Genomic DNA, 23,374 nt, shown 5'->3' on the forward strand with positions numbered 1-23,374 from the left:
GTTTGGGTTTGTTTATTTATTTTTATTTTTTAATTTTTTTTAATTTTTTTTTATTTGGATTAGTTATTATTTATTATCGTTACGATTATTCTAGTTATTATTTATTGTTTTTAGGGTTCTTTTATTTATTTTTTGCTGTTAGGATTTTTCTATTTCTTATTATTTGTTGATGTGTGGTGGTGGTTTTTTATTTATTTTTATTTTTATTTTTTTTATTATTTTCTGGTGTTTGGTTGTTCTAGTAATTATTTTTTGTTGGCCTCACTTCTAACTGTGTCCGACTCTAATACCATGGAGTGTACCAATGCTACATACATAGCGCTTCTCCTTTCCACACCCAGTTGGATTGTACACCTTACTAGCATGAGAGCCTATCAGTGCGTCGCCCCCGCCCATAATGTAGCCATAATTACCCTCTTAGGGGTTCAACGTCTTCGTTGGCCATAATTCTGGCTGGGTTAGTTTTTAATAGCATTTGTAATGACCCACACGACCATATGGTATGATATTGTCCGCATCGGGCACGACCTTGCACAGTTTTGCTATTTAGTTTTACCCTGTAAAGGCTTTATACGAATTGGAGATAGCACCAGTACATAAAAGCATTTCATCTTCACCTTACCTAGGCGATTTGGGATTGTGCACCTGTAACTTGCCCAGTGTGACAGCTTACCAGTTCCCCTTGCACCAGCCCACGGCACACCCGCCCACATTGGTCATAACAATCACCCTCCTTAGGGGGCAATGTCCGTTTTAGCCACTCTTCATTGTGGCGACCTTGTGAGCATGTACGAGGTACGATCCCACATCGCCTGGGTATGAGTAGTAGAAGTGATATATAATAGGATTGGTACACTCCAGTTGGTACAATGCCTTTTTAGGTAAACCCAAGAACAAAACCGTTAGGGCTCGGTCCCAAAGCGTACAATATCTTCCCATGCAATAGAGTGGGTTGTTACAAATGGTATAAGAGATGAAGCATAGCCGGAAGTGTGGCCAACGAAGATGTTGAGCCCCTAAGTGAGGTGATTGTGGCGACCTTTGTGGGCCACTGCAAGAGGCATTGTTAGGCTATCTCACGTTACAGATGCACAATTCCACATCTTTTGGGTAAAGTTAATGTGAAGTGCTAATAAATACTAGTGCCTTCTCCAATTGATATGGGGCCTTTTAGGGAAACCCGGATAAAAATAATGCGGGCTCAACCCAAATTGAACAATAACATACCATGTATTGGAGTGAGTCGTTACAAATGGTGTCAGAGCCTGACCTAGTCGGAAGTGTGGCGACGTTGGGAAACTAATGTTGGGTTATATTGTGATGACCTTTGTGGCGGGTGTGGTCTAACAGGTTACGGGGGCACATTCCCACATTGCCCAAGTTTGAAAAAGGGAAATGATATATTTGTAAGATTTGTAGAGTGAGATTGGCATGAGGCCTTTTGGGGTAAAAACCCAAAGCGGACAAACCGTGCACTGGTTAGTCGGCTACTTGCTCGCAAGTTACAGGTGCACAATCACCCCCTGACGGGCCAACGTCCTCGTTGGCCACTTTTGGTTGAGTCAGGCTCTGATACCATTTATAACGATACACTCCTCTACATGGTATAATATTGTCCGCAATGGGCCTGAGCTCGCACAATTTTGTTCATGAACTTATCCTTAAAAGGCCTCATATTAATTGAAGTGTACCAATCCAACAATGAAGAGTGGCCAATAGGGATGTTGGCCCCCTAAGGGGGTGAATTTGGCGACCATTGTCGGCAGGTGTGCTTCATCTCTGTTTTCATTTATAACGACCCACTCCATCGCATCGTATAATATTGTTCGCGTTGGGACCAAGACCGCACGGTTTTGTCCTTGGGTTTACCACAAAGTGCCTCGTACCAATTGGAGTGTACCAATTCTATATATATATATCGTTTCTCATTTTCACACTCAGGTGATGTGGGATTGTACCTCGTACCCGCCCATAAGGTTGCCATAATGAATTGTGTCCAACAAGGATGTTGGTCTCCGAAGGGGGTGATTTTGGTGACCATTGTGGGCGGGTGTGCTGTTGGTGGGTGCAAGAGGAACTCTTAGGCTACCACACTGGCAAACTACATGTGCATAATCCCACATCGTCTGGATAAGGTGAAGGTGAAGTGTTATTATGTACTAGAGCTATCTTCAATTCGTATGACGCCTTTTGAGGTAAAAGCTAAATAGCAAAACCGTGCAAGCTCGCGCCCAAAGCGGACATTATTATACCATGTTGTGGAGTGGGCTGTTACAAATGTTATTAGAGACTAACCTAGCCAGAATTGTGGCTAATGTGGATGTTGAACTCTGATTTGAAGAAAGTTGGATCGATCGAAGATGGAAATTCTTTGAGGATAAGGTCAAGGGTTTTGATCCATCTTGATGAGGCTGGATCGATCAATGTGAGATCGATCGAAAGTATTCCTAATTGATCGAAGATTGCTGATTTCCACCACTTTGATCATTTCTTCCATTCAGCTTGAGATTGCTTCTTTTATGCTCTAATTTGGCTAAATTGACTTATTTTGGGGATAAGCACCTGAAAAGGGTAATAACATGAAGTTAGTCTAAAATTGGAAAGTAAGATAGTAAAGGTCCTAGAATACTCGAGCTGGTCCGTGAGGATCACCATTGTTGTTTTGAGTCCTTGGTGAGGATTTAATGGATTTTGGTCAACTTACTCCCATATAGGGGGCGAAGTCTTTGACATTGTTGTCGTTCATTTCAGAGATGAAGTTGTGGTGTTATCTTTCTTAGGACTTGCATTTGTCAACTTAAATGGATCAGATAACTGTTTCGGTCGTCTAAAATGAATGGACTCTTTATTTCAGTCTTCCAAAATAACTTGAGGCTCTTATCACATTTTACTTCAGTCGACCGAAATGAATAGGCTTTTATTTCTGTCGTCCGAAATAGCCTGAAGCCCTTATCACAGCTTTACTTCGGTCGTTTGAAATGGGATTTCGGCCTATTTCAATCGACCGGCGGATTTAATTTATGTGAGCGTAGTGGTGGGCCCCACTATATGATGTCTTTGTGGCACGAGGGCACCCAAGCAAGCTTGTGGGGCCCTCTCACACATCAACAACAACAAATTGGTCACTTGTTTGGCCACGTCAACATCAAAATTGATTGTCACCGCATTAACATGTTCAATTATGTGACCCTCCAATGAGGAATTGGTTTCCACCACAAATTATTGCTTTGGTGGGGTATTTAGAGGCATCTTCCCTTTTTCCCTAGCATTCAAGGTACTAGATATTTGCCCGACTTGGGTTTCTAGTTTTGCAATGGATTGAGAATGGGAATGAAGCAATTAGGTATTTGTCTCTAAAGTACCTAACGTGGCATTGCATCGGACCTTTTAAAGGACCAAGAAAATAGCCTTTTAGCGGTGCTACAAGAAACGCGGTGAGTTGGCTAGGGGTTGCAGGGGGCAGTGCGCCCCTGCTTGGGGTTCGGGGTGAGGCCCCGAAAAAAAGTTTTTTGGACCTGTTTTTTATCTATTGCAGTCTTGATCGATGTTTTTTTTGTGTTCGCGGGGTTCTGCAACGACGACTTTTTCTTCGTCGTTCGCGATTCTTGTAATATGATTTTAAAGTGGGCCTTGATATGTTCATTAACATCCCTTGAATTGAGAATATTTGAATGAGCCTTGAATATTTTGTTTAATTATTCATTTATTGCCTATTCACACTGACTTCACTTCGGAGCAGTCGGCGAAACTTTACATTTCAGAGATTGTGAAGTTGCATCCTTCCGAAGAGGATGATTGTTTCCTTATTGATGTGGTCGATGAAGTGGTTGAAGAATCTCTCCCCTTCATTCTAAGCAAACATCCTTTCGAAACTTGCATGTCTCATTTTGATCTCTCGAACTTTGATATTGGCCAAGCCATTCAAGAAGTGAATTCGTTGCTTGACATAGGTGCTATCATGGATTTTCCTCCTTGGAAGATGCCAAAAGAACCACTTCCCTAAACTCTTTACTACTCCTCCGGTCCCTTCCTTGAAATCTCCACCACAACTTGAGTCATGCATTTAGGACATATTTCTTTTGGTTATTTGAAGCCTTTTGAGGGTCCAAGAACAAAACCACGCGGGCTCGGGTCTAAAGCGGACAATATTATATTATGTGGTGGAGTGAGTCGTTAAAAATAGTATCGGAGCCAAACCAAGACCTAACCAGAAGTGTGGCCAACAAGCACGTTGGGCTCCTTAAGGGGTGATTGTGGCGACTTTGCGGGTAGGTGCGAGGCACTCGAAGGTTATTGCTTTCAAGCTACGGGTGCACATTCCACATCACCTGGTTGCAGAAAGGGAAATGCTCTATTTGTAGTATTGGTACATTTAATTGGTATGAGGCCTTTTGTGGTCAAGTTTATGAACAAAATCGTGCGGGCTCGGGCCCATAGCGGACAATATCATACCATGTAAAGGAGCCTGACTCAGCAGGAAGTGGCCGACGTGGGATTGTGCACCCGTAACTTGCTAGCAGGTAGCCAACCAGTGCACGGTTTGTCCGGTTTGGGTTTTACCTCAAAAGGCCTTGTGCTAATTTGAGTTTACAAATCATACAAATATAACATTTCCCTTTTTCACACTTAGGCAATGTGGGATTGTGCCCCCGTAACCTGCTAGGTCACACTCGCTCTTGCACATCGGGCACAAAGGTTGTCACAATCACCCCTCATTAGTTTCCCAATATCGGCACACTTCCGACTAGGTCAGGCTCGGACATTATTTGTAACGACTCACACCACCACATGGTATGTTATTGTTCGATACGGGCTTAAGCACACTTTATTTTTTTCTCTGGGTTTGACCTAAAATGCCTCATACCAATTGGAGAAGCCACTAGTACATATTTACACTTCACCTTCACGTTATCCCGGGCGATGTGGTATTGTGCACCTGTAATGTGAGTTAGCTTATCAGTACCTCTTGCACCCGCTTCAAAAGTTCGCCACAATCACCTCACATAGGTGCTCCACGTCCCCGTTAGCCACACTTACGGCCGTGCTTCATCTCTGATACCATTTATAATGTTCCACTCTATCGCATGGTATTATATTGTCTGCTTTCAGACTGAACCCGCATGGTTTTATCACTTACAAGTATCACTTCTCCTTTCCACACCTAGGTGATGTGGGAACGTGCATCGTACCTGCCACAAATCTATCACTTCTCCTTTCCACACCTAGCTTTTATTTAGTGGTGCTATTTCCAATTCGTATGACGTATTTTGGGGTAAAACTAAATAGCAAAACTGCACGGGCTTGCGTTCGAACTGTACAATATTATACCATGTGATGGAGTGGGTAGTTAAAAAGGTTATTAAAAGCTAACCTAGCCAAAATTGTGTAGCCAACAAGGACGTTAAACCACTAAGGGAGTGATTGTGGTGACCTTGTGGGTGGGTGCGAGGCACTGGTAGTCTATCATGCTTGTAAGGTGTCCTCTGGGTGTGGAAAGGGGAAGCGCTATATATGTAGTATTGGTACACTTCAATTTGTATGAGGCTGTGTAAGTCTGGGCCTAAAGCGTACAATTTTGTACTTGGAATGGGTTGTTACAAATGGTATCAGGGTGTTTCCAGCCTAGCCAAAATTGTGTGGCCAATGAGGATGTTAAACCACTAAGGGAGTGATTGTGATGACCATGTGGGTGGGTGCGAGGCACTGGTGGGCTATCATGCTTGTAAGTTGTACAATTCCATTGGGTGTGGAAAGGGGAAGCACTATATATGTAGTATTGGTACACTCCAATTTGTATGAGGCCGTGTAGGCCTGGGCCTAAAGTGTAGAATTTTGTACTTGAAATGGGTCGTTACAAATGGGATCAGAGCGTTATCCCGCATAAAGTGTTTCCAATGCACACTTAACCCCTAAGGGGGTGATTCTGACTTGTGGGCGGGTGCGAGGCACTGACAGGCTACTAGCTAGCAAGCTACGGGTGCACACACCCACATCGCATTGGTGGTGAAATGGGAAGTGCTTTTATATTTAGGATTGGTACACTCTAATTGGTATGAAGGCTTTTGAGGCTAAGTTCAAGAACAAAACTGTGCGGGCTCGGGACCAAACGGACAATATCATATAATGTGGTGGACTGAGTCCTTAAAAATGGCATCTGACCTAGACCCAGCCGGTGGTCAATGAGCACATTGGGCTCCTAAGGGGGTGATTATGGTGACCTTGCGGGCGGGTGTTCGTGGTCTGGTACGAGGTACTGGAAGGCTACGGATGGACAGTCCACATCGCCTGGCTGTGGAAAGGGAAAGTGCTTTATTTGTAGGATTGGTACACTTCAATTGGTACGAGACCATTTGAGGCTAAGTTCAGGAACAAAATCGTGCGGGCTTGGACCCGTATCGGACAATATAATGCCATGTAGAGTAGTGGATTGATATAAATTGTATCAGAGCCTGTCTCAGCGAAAAGTGGCCCCCAAGGGGTGATTTTTGGATTGTACACCCGTAGCTTGCCAGCAAGTAAACCTACCATTGCACGATTTGTTGCCTAAAGTCGACACACTTCTGACTCGTTGAGGCTCTTATACCATTTGTAACGACTCACTCCACCACAATGTATGTTATTGTTTGATTTGGGCTTGAGCCTGCTTTATTTTTCTCTGGGTTTTACCTAAAAGGCTTCTTACCAATTCGAGGAGGCACGATTACATATTAGTAGTTCGCCTTCACCTTACCCCAAGCGATCTGGGATTGTGCACTTATAGCGTGATGTAGCCTGCCAGTGCCTCTTGCACCTATGCATAAAGGTCGCGACAATTAACTCACGTTCCCGTTGGCCACCCTTCTGGCTAAGTTACTCCATCGCATGGTATGATATTGTTCGCTTTGGGACTGTGCCCGCCCAATTTTGTTCTTGGGTTTACCCCATAATTCTTCATACCATTTGGAGTGTACAATCATATATATATTTCACTTTTCCTTTCCACACACAGGCAATTTGGGATCGTGCTTTGTACCTGCCCACAAGGTTACCACAATGAAGAGTGACCTATAGGGATGATGTTCTCCTTAACGGGGGTGATTCTGGCGATGAAAGTGGGCGGGTGTGCCGTGGGCGGTTGTAAAAGGAACTGGTAGGCTACCACATTGGGCAAGCTACAGGTGCATAATCCCACATCGCTTGCGTAAAGTGAAGGTGAAGTGCTTTTATGTACTGGTGATGTCTCCAATTCGCATGACGCCTTTTGTGTTAAAATTAATGAGTAAAACCGTAAGGGCTCGCGCCCGTAGCGGACAATATCATACCATGTGGTGGAGTAGGTCGTTACAAATGTTATTAGAGACTAACCCAAGCATAATTGTGGCCAATGAGGACATTGAACCCCCAAGGGTGTTATTGTGGCAACCTTGTGGACTGGTGCGAGGCACTGGTAGGCTATAATACTGGTAAGGTGTATAATCCCACTGGTTGTGGAAAGGTGAAGCATATGTAGTCTTCGTACAGTCCAATTGGTATGAGGCAGTGTAGGCCTGGGCCCAAAGCTTACAATTTTATACTTGAAATGGGTTGTGGAAAGGTGAAGCATATGTAGTCTTCGTACAGTCCAATTGGTATGAGGCAGTGTAGGCCTGGGCCCAAAGCTTACAATTTTATACTTGAAATGGGTCGTTTCAAATGGTATCTAAGCCTTACCAAACGGTAAGTGTGGCTAATGAGCACTTAAGCCCCTAGGGGGTGATTTTGGCGAACTTTTGGGCTGGTGCGATGCACTGGTTGACTGTTTTTTTAGATTTTTATTTTTATTTTTATTTTATATATATATATATTTTATTATTTGTCATTAGGTTGGTTGTAGTTATTATTTATTGTTGTTAGGGTTTGTGCTTTTCTATTATATGTCGTTTTTGTTATTCGTTGTTTAGATTTTTCTTTTTTGTTGTTATTTGTTGGTGGTAGTGTTTTTTTATTTTTTGTTTTTTGTTATAGGTGTTTTTATTTTATTATTTGCTGTTGTTAAGTTGGTTGTAGTTATTGTTTAATGTTCTTTTGGTTTGTCTTTTTTCTGTTTGGTTTAGTTATTATTTATTATTGTTACGATTATTCTAGTTATTATAATTTTATACTTGAAATGGGTCATTTCAAATGGTATCAGAGTCTTTCCATTCGGGAAATGTGGCCAACGAGCACTTGAGCCCCTAAAGGGGGTGTTTGTGGCGAACTTGTGGGCGGGTGCGATGCATTGGCCGGCTGTTTTTTTTAGATTTTTTCAGTTGTTATAGCTTCTTTTTTTATTATTTGTTGTGAGGTTGGTTGTAGTTATTATTTATTATTGTTTGGGCTTCTGCTTTTCTATTATTTGTCGTTTTTGTTATTTGTTGTTTAGATTTTTCTTTTTTATTGTTATTTGTTGGTGGTAGTGTTTTTTTATTTATTTTTGGTGGTTATAGTTTATTTTTTATTTTTTATTATTTGTTGTTAATTTGGTTGTAGTTATTGTTTATTGTTCTTTGGATTTTTCTTTTTCTATTTGGTTTAGTTATTATTTATTATTGTTAGGATTATTCTAGTTTTATTTTATTGGATTTAGGGTTCTTTTAGTTATTTGTTGTTGTTGGGGTTTTTCTTTTTCTTATTATTTGTTGATGTGTATTTGTTTTTGTTTTTTTTTTTTTTTTTTTTTTTTTTTTTTTTTTTTTTTTTCCTGTTGTTGGGTTGTTCTAGTGATTATTTATTGTTAGCTACACTTCTAGCTGGGTCCGAATCTATTACCATTATTATAAAATTATAAGTTTTGGGTTCGGACCTGCACACAGCCTCGTACTAATTGGAGTGTACCAATACTACATATATAACGCTTTTCCTTTCCACCCCCAGTGGGATTGTACACCTTACTCGCATGATAGCCTACCAGTGCCTCGCTCCCGACCACAAGGTCGCTATAATCACCCTCTTATGGGTTCAACGTCTTCGTTGGCCACAATTCTGGTTGGGTTAGTCTCTAATAGCATTTTTATCAACCCATACCAGTATATGGTATGACACCGTTTTGCTATGTAGTTTTACCCTTTAAAGGCTTTATACGAACTTGAGATAGCATCAGTACATAAAAGCACTTCATCTTCACCTTATCCAGGCGATATGGGATTGTGCACCTGTAGTTTGCTAGTGTGGTAGCCTACTAGTTCCTCTTGCACCCGCCCACGGCACGCCCACCCACATTGGTTGCCATAATCACCCACCTTATGGGGCCAGCTTCTATTTTAGTCACTCTTTATTGTGGCGACCTTGTGAGCGAGTACGAGGCACGATCCCACATCGCCTGGGTATATATAGTGGAAGTGATATATATGTTGGATTGGTACGCTCTTCCAATTGGTACAATGCCTTTTTGGGTAAACTCAAGAACAAAACCGTGCAAGCTCGGACCCAAAACGAACAATATCATACCATGCAATGCAGTTGGTCGTTACAAATGGTAAGAGAGATGATGTATTACTGGATGTGTGGCCAATGAGGATGTGTGGCCAATGAGGACGTTGAACCCCTAAGTGAGGTGATTGTGGCGGCCTTTATGGGCAAGTGAAAAAGGCACTGACAGGCTATGTCACGTTATCGTTACAAATGGTTAGAGAGATGATGCATTACCGGATATGTGGCCAACGAGGAAGTTAAACCCCTAAGTGAGGTGATTGTGGCGACCTTTATGGGCGAGTGAAAGAGGCACTGACAGGCTATGTCACGTTACAAGTACACAATCCCACATCGCCTAGGGTAAGGTGAATGTGAAGTGCTAATATATATTAGTGCCTTCTCCAAGTGCTGACATACCATTTAGTGGAGTGAGTAGTTACAAATGGTGTCAGAGCCTGACCTAATCGGAAGTATGGCGATGTTGGGCAACTAATGTTGGGTGATATTGTGATGACCTTTGTGGTGGATGTGCAAGTGCAGGTGTGAGCTAACAGGTTACGGGGGCACAATCCCACATCACCCGAGTTGGAAAAAGGGAAATGCTATATTTGTAAGATTTGTACACTAAGATTGGCATGGCGGATTTTGGGGTAAAAACCCAAAGCGGACAAACCGTGCACTGGTAGGTTACTTGCTGGCAAACTACAGGTGCACAATCCAACAATCACCCCCTGAGGGGCCTAACGTCCGCGTTGGCCACTTCCGATTGAGTCAGGGTCTGATAGTGCTTATAATGATCCACTCCTCTATATGGTATGATATTGTCCGCTACAGTCGGAGCCCGTATGATTTTGTTCATCAACTTAGCCTCAAAAGGCCTCATACCAATTGAAGTGCACCAATCTTACAAACAGAACACTTTCCCTTTCCACACCTAGGTGATGTGGACTATGCACCCGTAACTTGCAAGCAAGGTAGCCTTCCTGTGCCTCGATCCCACCCACGCACACCTGGGTAAGCGCGTTTTAATTTTCTGTGGGTTTTACCTAAAAGGACTCATAACAATTGGAGAAGGCACTAGTACACTTTAGCACTTGACCTCCACCTTACCCTAGGCGATGTGGGATTGTGCATCTGTAATGTGCGATAACCTTTTAGTGCCTCTTGCACTGGCCCACAAAGGTCGCCACAGTCACCTTAGTTGGGGGCTCAATGACCCCATCGGCCACATTTTCGGCTGTGCTTTATCTCTGTTACTATTTTGTAATAACCCATTCCATCGCATGGTATGATATTGTTTGCTTTGAGATCCATCCTATATAGATATAACTTCTCATTTTCACACTCAGGCGATATGGGATTGTGTCTCGTACTTGCCCGTAAGGTTGCCATAATGAAGAGTGGCGAACAAGGATGTTGGCCCCCTAATGGGGTGATTTTAGCGACCATTGTGGGCGAGTTTGCCATGGGCGGGTGCAAAAGGAACTCGTTGGCTGCCACATTGCACAATTCCACATCGTCTAGATAAGGTGAAGGTGAAGTGTTTTTATGTACTGGAGGTATCTCCAATTCGTATGACGCCTTTTGGGGTAAAATTAAAGAGCAAAACCGTGCAAGCTCGCGGGCATTAGCATATCATGTGGTGGAGTGGGCCGTTACAATGTTATTAGAGACTAACCCAGCCAGAATTGTGGCCAGCGGGGACGTTGAACCCCTAAGGGGGTGATTGTGGCGACCATGTGCGCGGGTGTGAGGCACTGGTGACTGACTTTACCATCGGAGGGTTTTTTGAAGGCACCAAATTGGTGTCAAAGCGGTGCCATTTCGGATCAACTGAAGACAAGCTGTGTCTTCAGTATGCTTTTATCAGCTTGAAAGGTTTGCCACTTATAGTTTAACAATGATTTTGATTCTTTAATTGTTTGGGCAGGGAGTTACGGAAGCAAAGGTTCATGGCCTAAGTCAATTTTATCTTTTCAATAAATGACAATCCAGTCTTTGCCTTTGTTAAATGTTAAGGTTCAAACTGGGTATTAGATAGTTATATAACATTAAGTTTCAATTGTGTTTTATTTAGTGCACCATCACTTGGATCGTCCTATGTGCAGGATAATACAGACAGAATGGTTATCCGAAGGTCTAAATTCTAAGAGCCACGGTTAGAGGAAATTCAAGATCTTAAGGTTTGTGTTCATTTACGGTTCATGAATGATTTTTTGCTCTTCTATCATTTCTTATTGAATTTGACAGAATGATTATCTATGATACAGAATGGTCTTATGAAGTATTTCGTAGAAACTTGTATAGGCTACCACAGTGGGCAAACTACATGTGCAGAATCCTACATCATTTGGATAAGGTGAAGGTAAAGTGTTTTTATGCATTGGAGCTATCTCCAATTATTACCTTTTGGGGGTAAAACTAAAGAGCAAAACTGTACAAGCTTGCACCTAAAGCGGACATTATCATACTATGTGGTGGAGTGAACCGTTACAAATGTTATTAGAGACTAACATAGCCAAAATTGTGGCTAGCGAGGACGTTGAACCCCTAAGGGGGTGATTGTGGCGACCATGTGGGCAGGTGTGAGGCGCTAGTAAGCTATAATGCTTGTGGCGACTGTGCGGGCTCGGGTCCAAGTGGACAATATCATATCATGTGGTTGAGTAAGTCGTTAAAAATGGTATCGGAGCCAGACCTAGACCTTGCCAGATATGTGGCCAACAAGCATGATTGGAGCTCCTAAAAGGGTGATTGGGGCGACCTTGCGTGCTGCTGCGAGGAACTAGAAGCCTATTCCTTTCAAACTTTGGATGCACATTCCACATCGCCTCATTGTGGAAAGGGAAAGTGCTCTATTTGTAGGATTAGTACACTTCAATTGGTATGAGGCCTTTTGTGGCTAAGGTCATGAACAAAATTGTGTGGGCTCAGGTCCATAGCTTACAATATCATACTATTTAAAGGAACCTAGCTCGGACAAAAGTGGCCAATGTGGGATTGTGCACCCGTGCTTGTCAGGGAGCCTACCAGTGCACGGTTTGTCCACTTTGGGTTTTACCCAAAAAGGCTTTGTGCCAATTTGAGTGTACAAATCATATAAATATAACATTTCCCTTTTTCAAACTCAAGTGATGTGGGATTATGTACCTGTAATCTGCTAGCTCACACTAGCTCTTGCACATCAGCCACAAAGGTCGTCACAATCGCCCCTCATTAGTTTCCCAACATCGGTACACTTCCGACTCGGTTAGGCTCTGACATCATTTGTAACGACCAACTCTACCACATGGTATGTTATTGTTCGATTTGGGCTTGAGCATGCATTATTTTTTCTCTGGGTTTTACCTAAAAGGCCTTATACCAATTAGAGAAGGCACTAGTACATATTGGCACTTCACCTTCACGTTACCCTTAACGATGTGGGATTGTGCACCTATAACGAGGTAGTTTGTCAGTACCTCTTGCACCCGCCTACAAAGTTTGTCACAATCACCTCACATAAGTGCTCAACACTGCTTTAACGTCCTTGGTTGTGCTTCATCTCTAATACCATTTGTATTGTTCCACTCTATCATATGGTATTGTTCGCTTTGGGACCGAGCACACAAGGTTTTATTTTTGGATTTACCCCAAAAGGTCTCATACCAATTGGAGTGTACCAATCCTACAAATATATCACTTCTACTTTCCATACCTAGGCGATGTGAGATCGTGCATCATACCAGCCACAAGGTCGCCACAATGAATAGTGGCCAATAGGGAGTGTACCAATCCTATAAATATATCACTTCTCCTTTCCATACCTAGGCGATGTGAGATCGTGCATCATACCAGCCACAAGGTCGCCACAATGAATATTGTCCAATAGGGATGTTGGCCCCCTAAAGGGGGTGATTCTGGTGACCAATGTGGGTGGGTGTGCTATGGGCTTGTGCAAAAGGAATTGGTAGGCTACCACATTAGGCAAGCTACAAGTGCACAATCCATGATCACTTGGGTAAGGTGAAGGTGAAGTGCTTTTATTTAGTGGTGCTATCTCTGATCATGGGTAAGGTGAAGGTGAAGTGCTTTTATTTAGTGGTGCTATCTCCAATTCGTATGACGTCTTTTGGGGTAACACTAAATAGCAAAACCGAGTGGGCTTACGTCCAAAGCGTACAATATTATACCATGTGGTGGAGTGGGTAGTTACAAAAGTTATTAAAGACTAACCCAGCTAGAATTATGGCCAACGAGGACGTTAAACAACTAAAACAGTGATTGTGGTGACCATGTGGGTGGGTGTGAGGCACTGGTTGGCTATCATGCTTGTAAGTTGTACAATTCCACTGGATGGTTTCAGAGCCTTATCCAGTGGGAAGTGTTATAAACGAGCACTTAGCCCCTAAGGGGGTGATTCTGAAGAACTTGTGGGCGGGTGCGAGGCACTGGTCGGCAACTAGCTAGCAAACTACGGGTGCACACACCCACATTGCCTTAGTGGTGAAAGGGGAGGTGCTTTATATGTAGGATTGGTACACTCTAATTGGTATGCAGTCTTTTGAGGCTAAGTCCAAAAACAAAACTATTCGGGCTCGGGTCCAATCGGACAATATTATTATCTTGTGGTGGACTGAGTCGTTAAAAATGGCTCCTGAGGGGGTGATTATGGCTAGGGCTGCAATTTGGGCGGGCTAACCCAGCCTAGCCCAACCCCAACCCAGAAATTTTGAAATTTAGGTATATAATTCACAAATCAGGCTCATGCTCGGGTTGGGTTTTGTCAAAACCAAGACATATTCGGGTTGGGCTCGGGCTCAACCCGAACCTGACCTAAAACCCAAAATTAAATTTTTTTTTTTGTCCTATCTCTCTCTCTTTCTCTCTTTTTTTTTTCTCTTTCTCTCTCAGCCGCCGTCCCCGCCACCGCCACCGCCACCGCTACCGCTGATCCACTGCCTATATGGGTTTTGAACTTTTGAACAATTTGAAATGATATGCTGATCCACCACCGCCGTTATGCTGATCCACCGTCGAGTTGGAACAGCGGGCGATGGAAATTGAAAGATATGGGTTTCGATTTTTTGACCAATCTGAGACATGGAGGCTGAAATGATTTGCCCTAATTTTTTTTTTTTGTTTTTTAATAATAATATAATCAAATATATATTATATATATATATATATATAAATTTTCGGGAAAAAAAAAATATTTTTTATTAAAAAAAAAACTTAACTCGTCAACCTGACCTGACCGGCTCGAAAATATTTGGGTTGGGTTTTAACCATAACCCATGTTGGGTATAATTTGGGTTAGCCAACCCAACTCGATTCGGGTTGAGGTTGGATTGGGACTGGGCTGGGTTGGGACAGCCCAACTTGTAGCCCTAGTTATGGCGACCTTGCGGGCGGGTGTTCGTGGTTTGGTATGAGGTACTAGAAGGCTTCAGGTGCACAGTCCACATCGCCTGGGTGTGGAGCGATGTGGAAAGGGAAAGTGCTCTATTTATAGGATTGGTACACTTCAATTGGTATGAGACATTTTGAGGCTAAGTTTTAGTAAAAATCGTGCGGGCTCGGACCCATAGCGGACAATATAATGCCATGTAGAGTAGTGGATCGTTATAAATTGTACTAGAGCCTGACTCAGCCGAAAGTGGCCAACGCGGACATTAGGCCATCAGGGGTGATTTTGGGATTGCGCACCCATAGCTTGCCAATAAGTAACCTACCATTGCACGGTTTGTTGTCCAAAGTCAACACACTTCCGACTCGTTTAGACTCTGACACTATTTGTAACGACTTACTCCACCATATGGTATGTTATTGTTCGATTTGGGCTTAAGCCTGCTTTATTTTTCTCTGGGTTTTACCTAAAAGGCTTCATACTAATTTGAGAAGGCACGAGTACATATTAGCACTTCGCCTTCACCTTACCCCAGGCAATCTGGGATTGTGCACTTGTTGCACACAAAGGTCGCAACAATCACCTCACGTTCCCGTTGGCAACACTTCTGGCTGTGCTATTCCATCGCATGGTGTGATATTGTTCGATTTGGGACTGAGCCCGCACAATTTTGTTCTTGGGTTTACCCCAAAAGTCCTCATACCAATTGCAGTGTACCAATCCTATATATGTATCACTTCTCCTTTCCGCACCCAGGCGATGTGGGATCGTGCTTCGTACTTGCCCGCAAATTCGCCGCAATGAAAGTGGGCGATTCTGGCGATGAAAGTGGGCACACGTCGCAATGAAAGTGGGCGATTCTGGCGATGAAAGTGGGCGGGTGTGCCGTGGGAGGTTATAAAAGGAATTGGTAGGCTACCACATTGGGCAAGTTACAGGTGCACAATCCCACATCGTCTGGGTAAGGTGAAGGTGAAGTGATATTTCTAATTCGCATGACGCCTTTTGGGGTAAAACTAAAGATTAAAACCGTGCGGTCTCGCGCCCGTAGCGGACAATATCATACCATGTGGTGGAGTGGATCGTTACAAATGTTATTAGAGACTAACCTAGCTGCCAATGATGATGTTTAACCCGTAAGGGTGTTATTGTGGTGACCTTGTGGGATGGTGCGAGGCACTGGTAGGTTATCATGCTGGTAAGGTGTATAATCCCATTGGTTGTGGAAAGCAGAAGCACTATATATGTAGTCTTGGTACACTTCAATTGGTATGAGGCTGTGCTGTCCCGGGCCCAAAGCTTACAATTTTATACTTGGAATGGGTCGTTTCAAATGGTGTCAGAGCCTTACCAATCGGGAAGTGTGGCCAATGAGCACTTGAGCCCCTGGGGGTGATTGTAGCAAACTTGTGGGAGGGTGCAAGGCACTGGCTGGCTTTTTTTTTTTAGGATTTATTTGTTGTTATAATTTCTTTTTTTATTTATTATTATTTATTATTATGTTGGTTGTAGTTCTTATTTATTGTTGTTAGGGTTTGAGCTTTTCTATTATTTGTTGTTTTTGTTACTTGTTATTTGTTGTTTAGATTTTTCTTTTTTATTGTTATTTGTTTTTTAGATTTTTCTTTTTTATTGTTATTTGTGGGTGGTAGTGTTTGTTTTTAATTTTTAATTTTTATTGTTATAGTTTTTATTTATTAATTATTTGCTATTGTTAAGTTGGTTGTATTTATTGTTTATTGTTATTTGGGTTTGTCTTTTTCTATTTAGTTTTTTTTTTTTTAATTATTTATTATTGTTGCGATTATTCTAGTTATTATTTATTGTTTTTAGGGTTCTTTTAGTTATTTGTTGTTGTTTGGGTTTTTCTTTTGTTTTGTTTTCCAACTGGGTCCGACTCTAATACCATTATTATAAAATTATAAGTTTTGGTTCGGGCTTGCACACAGCCTCGTACCAATTGGAGTGTACCAATACTACATATATAACTTTTCTTCTTTTGCACACCCAGGGATTTTACACCTTACTAGCATGATAGCCTACCAGTGCCTCGCCATTACCCACAAGTTCGCCATAATCACACCCCATAGGGGTTCAACATTTTTGTTGGCCACAATTCTGGGTGGGTTAGTCTCTAATAGCATTTTTAACAACCCACACCATCAGATGGTATGATATTGTCCATATCGGGCGCGAGCCCGCACGGTTTTGCTATGTAGTTTTACCCCTTAAAGGCTTTATACGAATTGAAGATAGCACCAGTACATAAAAACACTTCATCTTGAGGTTACGCTGGCGATGTAGGATAGTGCACCTGTAGCTTACCCAGTGTGGTAGCCTACCAGTTCCTCTTGCACCCGCCCACGTCACATCCGCCCACATTGGTCGCCATAATCACCCACCTTAGGGGGATAACGTCCGTTTTAGCCACTTTTCATTATGGCGACCTTGTCAGCGGGTACGAGGCACGATCCTACATCGTCTGGGTATGGATAGTAGAAGTGATATATATGTAGGATTGGGACACTCCAATTGGTAGAATGCCTTTTTGGATAAACCCGGGAACAAAACTGTGCAAGCTCGGTCCTAAAGCGAACAATATCATACCATGCAATGCAGTGGGTGGTTACAAATGGTAAGAGAGATAAAGTATAGCTGGAAGTGTGGCCTAAGTGTGGTGATTGTGGTGACTTTTGTGGGCGCGTGCAAGAGGCACTGACATGCTATCTCACGTTATAGGTACACAATCCCACATCGCCTAGGGTAAGGTGAATGTGAAGTGCTAATTTATACTAGTGACTTCTCGAATTGGTATATGAGGCCTTTTAGGTAAACCCAGATAAAAATAATGTGGGCTCAACCCAAATCGAACAATAACATATCTTGTAGTGGAGTGAGTCATTATAAATGGTGTCAAAGCCTCACATAAGTGGTCAACGTCCTCAGATGTGCTTCATCTCTGATACCATTTGTAATGTTCCATTCTATCGCATGGTAAGATATTGTCTACTTTGGGACCGAGCATGTACGGTTTTATTCTTCTATTTATCTCAAAAGGCCTCATACCAATTGTGTACCAATCCTACAAACAGATCACTTCTTCTTTCCATACCTAGGCGATGCCAGATCGTGCATCGTACTCGCCACATGGTCGCCATAATGAATAGTGACCAATTGGGACGTTGGCCCCTAAGGGGAGAGGGGGGGGGGGGGGGGTGATTTTGGTGACCAATATGTGCTGGTGTGCCGTAGGTGTGTGCAAGAGGAACTGGTTGGTTACCAAATTAGGCAAGCTATAGATGGACAATCCCAGATCACTTGGGTAAGGTGAAGGTGAAGTGCTTTTATTTAGTAATGCTATCTCCAATTTGTATGACGTCTTTTAGGATAAAACTAAATCGAAAAACCGTGCGGGATCATGAATAGTGGCCAATAGGGACGTTGGCCCCTAAGGGGAAGAGAGGGGGGGGGGGGGGGGTGATTCTGGTGACCAATATGTGCTGGTGTGCCGTGGGTGTGTTCAAGAGGAACTGGTAGGCTACCAGATTAGGCAAGCTATAGATGGACAATCCTAGATCACTTGGGTAAGGTGAAGGTGAAGTGCTTTTATTTAGTAATGCTATCTCCAATTTGTATGACGTCTTTTAGGATAAAACTAAATCGAAAAACCGTGCGGGATCGCGGCCGAAGCGTACAATTTTATACCATATGGTGGAGTGGGTAGTTACAAAAGTTATTAAAGACTAACCCAGTCAGAATTTTGGCCAACAAGGACGTTAAACCACTAAGGGAGTGATTGTGGCAACCTTGTGGGCGGGTGCGCGGCACTAGTAGGCTATCATGCTTGTAAGGTGTACAATTCCACTAGGTGTGAAAAGGGGAAACACTATATAGTATTGGTATAGTCCAATTTGCACGAGGCCGTGCAGGCGTGGGCTATAGCGTACAATTTTTTACTTGGAATGGGTTGTTACAAATGGTATCAGAGCCTCCTTTTCTAGCGGGAAGTGTTAGTAACAAGCAGGCTACTATCTAGCAAGCTACGGGTGCACACACCCACATCGCGTTGGTAGTGAAAGTTGAAGTGCTTTATATGTACGATTGATACACTCTAATTGGTATGAAGCCTTTTGAGGCTACCTCCAAGAACAAAACTGTGTGGGCTCGGGTCCAAACGTACAATATCATATTATGTGGTGTATTGAGTCGTTAAAAATGGTATCTGACCTAGACCTAGTCGGAAGTGTGATTATAGTGACGTTGTGGGCGGGTGTCCGTGGTCTGGTACGAGGTACTAGAGGGCTAAGGGTGCACAGTCCAGATCGCCTGGGTGTGGAAAGGGAAAATGCTTTATTTATTGGATTGGTACCCTTCAATTAGTATTAGACCTTTTGAGGCTAAGTTCAAGAACAAAATCGTGTGGGCTCGGACCCATAGCGGACAACATAATGCCATGTGTAGTAGTGGATTGTTATAAATTGTATCAGAGCCTGACTCAGCCAAAAGTGGCCAACGCGTACGTTAGGCCCTTATGAGGTGATTTTGGGATTTTGTACCCGTAGCTAGCCAGCAAGTAACCTACCATTGCACGGTTTGTTGCCCAAATTCGACACACTTCAGACTCTTTTAGGCTCTGACACCATTTATAAAGACTCACTCCACCACATGGTATGTTATTAATTGATTTAGGCTTCAGCCCGCTTTATTTTTCTCTAGGTGTTACCTAAAAGGCTTCTTACGAAATCAAGAAGGCATGAGTACATAGTAGCAGTTCACCTTCACCTTACCCAGGCGATCTGGGATTGTGCACTTGTAACGTGAGGTAGCCTTACTAGTGTCTCTTGCTCTTGCGCATAAAGGTCACGACAATCACCTCACGTTCCCATTGGTCTCACTCTTGCTTTGCTACTCCATCGCATGGTATGATATTGTTCGACTGAGCCCGCACGGTTTTATTCTTGGGTTTAGCCCAAAAATCCTCGTCAATTGGAGTGTACAAATCCTACACATATATCACTTCTCCTTTCCACACTAAGGCGATGTGGGATCATGCTTTGTACCTTCCCGCAAGGTCGCCACAATAAAGAGTTGCCTATAGGGATGTTATCTCCCTAAAGGGGGTGATTCTGGCAATGAATGTGGGTGGGTGTGCAGTGGGTGATTGCAAGAAGAACTGGTAGGCTACCACATTGGCAAGCTATAGGTGCGCAATACCATATCGCCTGGGTAAGGTGAAGGTGAAGTGCTTTTATGTACTGGTACTATCTCCAATTCGCATGACGCCTTTTGGGTTAAAACTAAAGAGTAATACCGTGCGGGCTCGCGCCTGTAGTGGACAATTTCATACCATGTGGTAGAGGGTCGTTACAAATGTTATTAAAGACTAATCCAGCCAGAATTGTGGTCAATGAGGACGTTGAAACCCTAAGGGTGTTATTGTGGCGACCTTGTGGACTAGTACGAGGCACTAGTAGGCTATCATGCTGGTAAGGTGTATAATCCCACTGGTTGTGGAAGGGAGAAGCGACGTATATGTAGTTTTGGTACACTCCAATTGGTATGAGGTCGTCCAGTCCGAGGCCCAAAGCTTACAATTTTATACTTCGAATGGGTCATTTCAAATGGTATCAGTGCCTTACCAACCGTTAAGTGTTGCTAACAAGCACTTGAGCCCCTAAAGGGGGTGATCGTGACGAATTTGTGGGCAGGTGCGAGGCACTGGCCGGCTGTTTTTTTAAAATTTGTTTATTGTTATAGTTTCTTTTTATTATTATTTGTTGTTAGGTTGGTTGTAGTTTTTATTTATTGTTGTTAGGGTTTATGCTTTTCTATCATTTGTCGTTTTTATTATTTGTTATTTAGATTTTTCTTTTTTATTGTTATTTGATAGTGGTAGTGTTTTTTTTATTGTTTGTTTATTGTTATAGTTTTTATTTATTTATTATTTGCTGTTGTTAAGTTGGTTGTAGTTATTGTTTATTGTAGTTTGGGTTTGTCTTTTTCTATTTGGTTTAGTTATTATTTATTATTGTTACGGCTATTCTAGTTTTTATTTATTGTTTTTAGTGTTCTTTTAGTTATTTGTTGTTGTTGGGGTTTTTCTTTTTCTTATTATTTGTTGATGTGTGGTTGTTTTTTTTATTTTTTTTTATTTTTTTTTTGGTGTTAGGTTGTTCCTGTAATTATTTTTTGTTGGCCACACTTCTAGCTGGGTCCGACTCTAATACCATAAAGTGTACCAATACCACATATATAACGTTTTTTCTTTCCATACCCAGTTTGATTGTACACCTTACTAGCATGATAGCCTATCAGTGTCTCGCCTCGCCCACAAGGTCGCCATAATCACCCTCTTTGGGGTTCAACATCCTTGTTTGCCATAATTCTGGCTGGGTTAGTCTCTAATAGCATTTGTAGAAGAAAATAAAGGTCTGGTGGGCTTTTAGGCCTTCTGGTCCAACTGGAATGAGATACGACTTTAAAAAGAATAATCCCGTAACTCAAATCTGATCTATCATGGAAGGCTCAAGCTTTAGGAAGTAGAGCTCGAGCTTTGGGAACAAGGCTCGAGCTTCATTGAATTATTGCTCGAGCTTCAAAAGATGGTGCTCGATCTTCACTTTTACCCTTAGCCAAATTTCTTCAACTATTTTCCGAAACGTCTTTTCCTTCAACACTTAGAATATTTTGGGATTTACCTCTTCTAACATTGCTCGATCCAAGCTTCATGGGCTCGAGTTCTAGGTACCAAGCTTGAGCTTTAGGTATTCAAGGTTCGAGCTTTTAATGATGGTGCTTGATCTTTGAGGTTTGGCACAAGGCCCTGGGAGCTTGGTCCTTCTATTAAATCAACTCTTCAAATTCCGACGCCTTGTGCTTGAGCTTGAGGGCTAAGGCTCGAGCACCCTGAGGTCAGGCTCGAGCAGCCTAAGTAGGACTCGAGCTCTGAAGGTACAAGGCTCGAGCTTTAATGCCTTATTAATTTTTTTTCTTTTTCTTGCAGGGCTCGAGCCTCAGGACTTGGGCTCGAGCCTCAGGACTTAGGCTCGAGCTTTGGTTTCTGAATTCTTCCAAACTTCACCATTTAAGATCTCGGCTTGATTGAATGACCAGCAACGACTCTATAAGCTTCGATATTTGTCTTTTCATCATAAAGTCCCAGTTTTAACCGTTTATCTGGGAAAGTACCTATAAACACATATTAAACATAAATCAATCTAACAATGGATAGAAGTATCACTTTAGGCCTTAACATATGTATATTTAGGGACTCAAATATGTAATATTTAGCGCTCATCACACCCCTAAACTTACATATTACTAGTCCTTTAGCAATACAGAACTAAAAAGCCGCTTTCGTGGGAATCACGGTTGCATTTAGCCTATTGATGAGTGCTCAAATGTGATGCATTGTAGCAACTAAGTTAGGGTAGTTTAGTCCATTCATCTATCTTACTTTCCCGTTTTAGTATTTATTTGTGTTTTTGCCTATTTCAGGTCAAAAGGTTAAAACAGGCTAAAAAGAGCCTTTTAACTTACTTTTGGAGCTAAGGAAAAAATCCAGAAAAAGTCAGAAAATCTGCACTGATCAAGCTTTGATCGATTGAAGGAAATCTTAATCGATCGAAAAAGGCTACAATTGATTGAGATCAAGGCGGTGCCAGCTCAGCAATCTGGATAAGTCCAAGAAGATATTTTCATGCCACGTCAGCTTTGATTGATCGAAGTAAGTTTTCGATAGATGCAGAGAGCTGTTTTATTCCTGCGTTGGCGCGAACTTCACCTACCACATGGGATGCGAGATTGAACCAATTAGAAGCCAAAATTCTAACTTGTTGCCTACTCCAAGGACTTTGTATTTAAAGGGAATTGGACCATTTTGTAATATATCTTTTTTCTTTAATTTTATTTTAATTTTAGATTGTAATAGCTATTTTCTCTCTCTAGAAAAGTTAGGATTAGGGTCAGAAGAAAATAGAAGAGTGGAGGTTCCAAGAACACATCTCAAGATCTACACGCACACACACACTCTCTCTAATTAACAAAGAAAAAGAGGAAGAAGATGGAACCATGTTTGGGGATTACCTTTGCGGGTTCCAATATCATATCCACCTCCTCCATGATTGGCTAGACTTCTCCTTGGGGCTTAGATGAGCCCTAAGTTTGTAATCTAAACCTCTATATCTTTTTTACTTTTTGGGTAATGTTATCTGGTGATTAGTGTTTTTAGCCTTGTGAATTTAATAAATCTTGGGTTCTCCTTTGATTTATATGGATTAATTCTTTCTCTTGATTCTCTATGTGATTACATGTTATCTTATGTGTGACTATTTGGGAATTGATCTCTACAGTAGTTTTTCTATATTAATTGAATGTCTATGTGTGGTTGACTATTTGGGAATTGATCTCTACAGTAATTTTTCTATATTAATTGTATGTCTATGTGTGGTTGATTGAGAATCTAGTGATGGCTAGACATGGTTTTTATTAGATGGGTTTGTCAATTAATTTGACAGATTATGCTTATGCTTGATGGGTTATTCTACAATTTAATTCGTGCTTGTAGGTAGGTAGATA

At 42.1% G+C, this 23,374-nt stretch overlaps 1 long non-coding RNA gene across 1 annotated transcript in view; it reads left to right on the forward strand.

Moving 5' to 3' along the window:
* Positions 1 to 23,026, forward strand: part of LOC132279805 (uncharacterized) — a 37,142-nt gene extending 14,116 nt beyond the window's left edge. The window contains exon 2 of the long non-coding RNA XR_009471406.1: positions 22,295 to 23,026. This is a non-coding gene — a long non-coding RNA (uncharacterized LOC132279805). The remainder of the gene's footprint in view (positions 1 to 22,294) is intronic.
* Positions 23,027 to 23,374: the final 348 nt, after the last annotated feature.

Source organism: Cornus florida, unplaced genomic scaffold (genome assembly GCF_030987335.1).
Source record: "Cornus florida cultivar Cherokee Brave unplaced genomic scaffold, ASM3098733v1 CherokeeBrave_3.0.0_Hap2_Chr01, whole genome shotgun sequence".
Taxonomy (NCBI): domain Eukaryota; kingdom Viridiplantae; phylum Streptophyta; class Magnoliopsida; order Cornales; family Cornaceae; genus Cornus; species Cornus florida.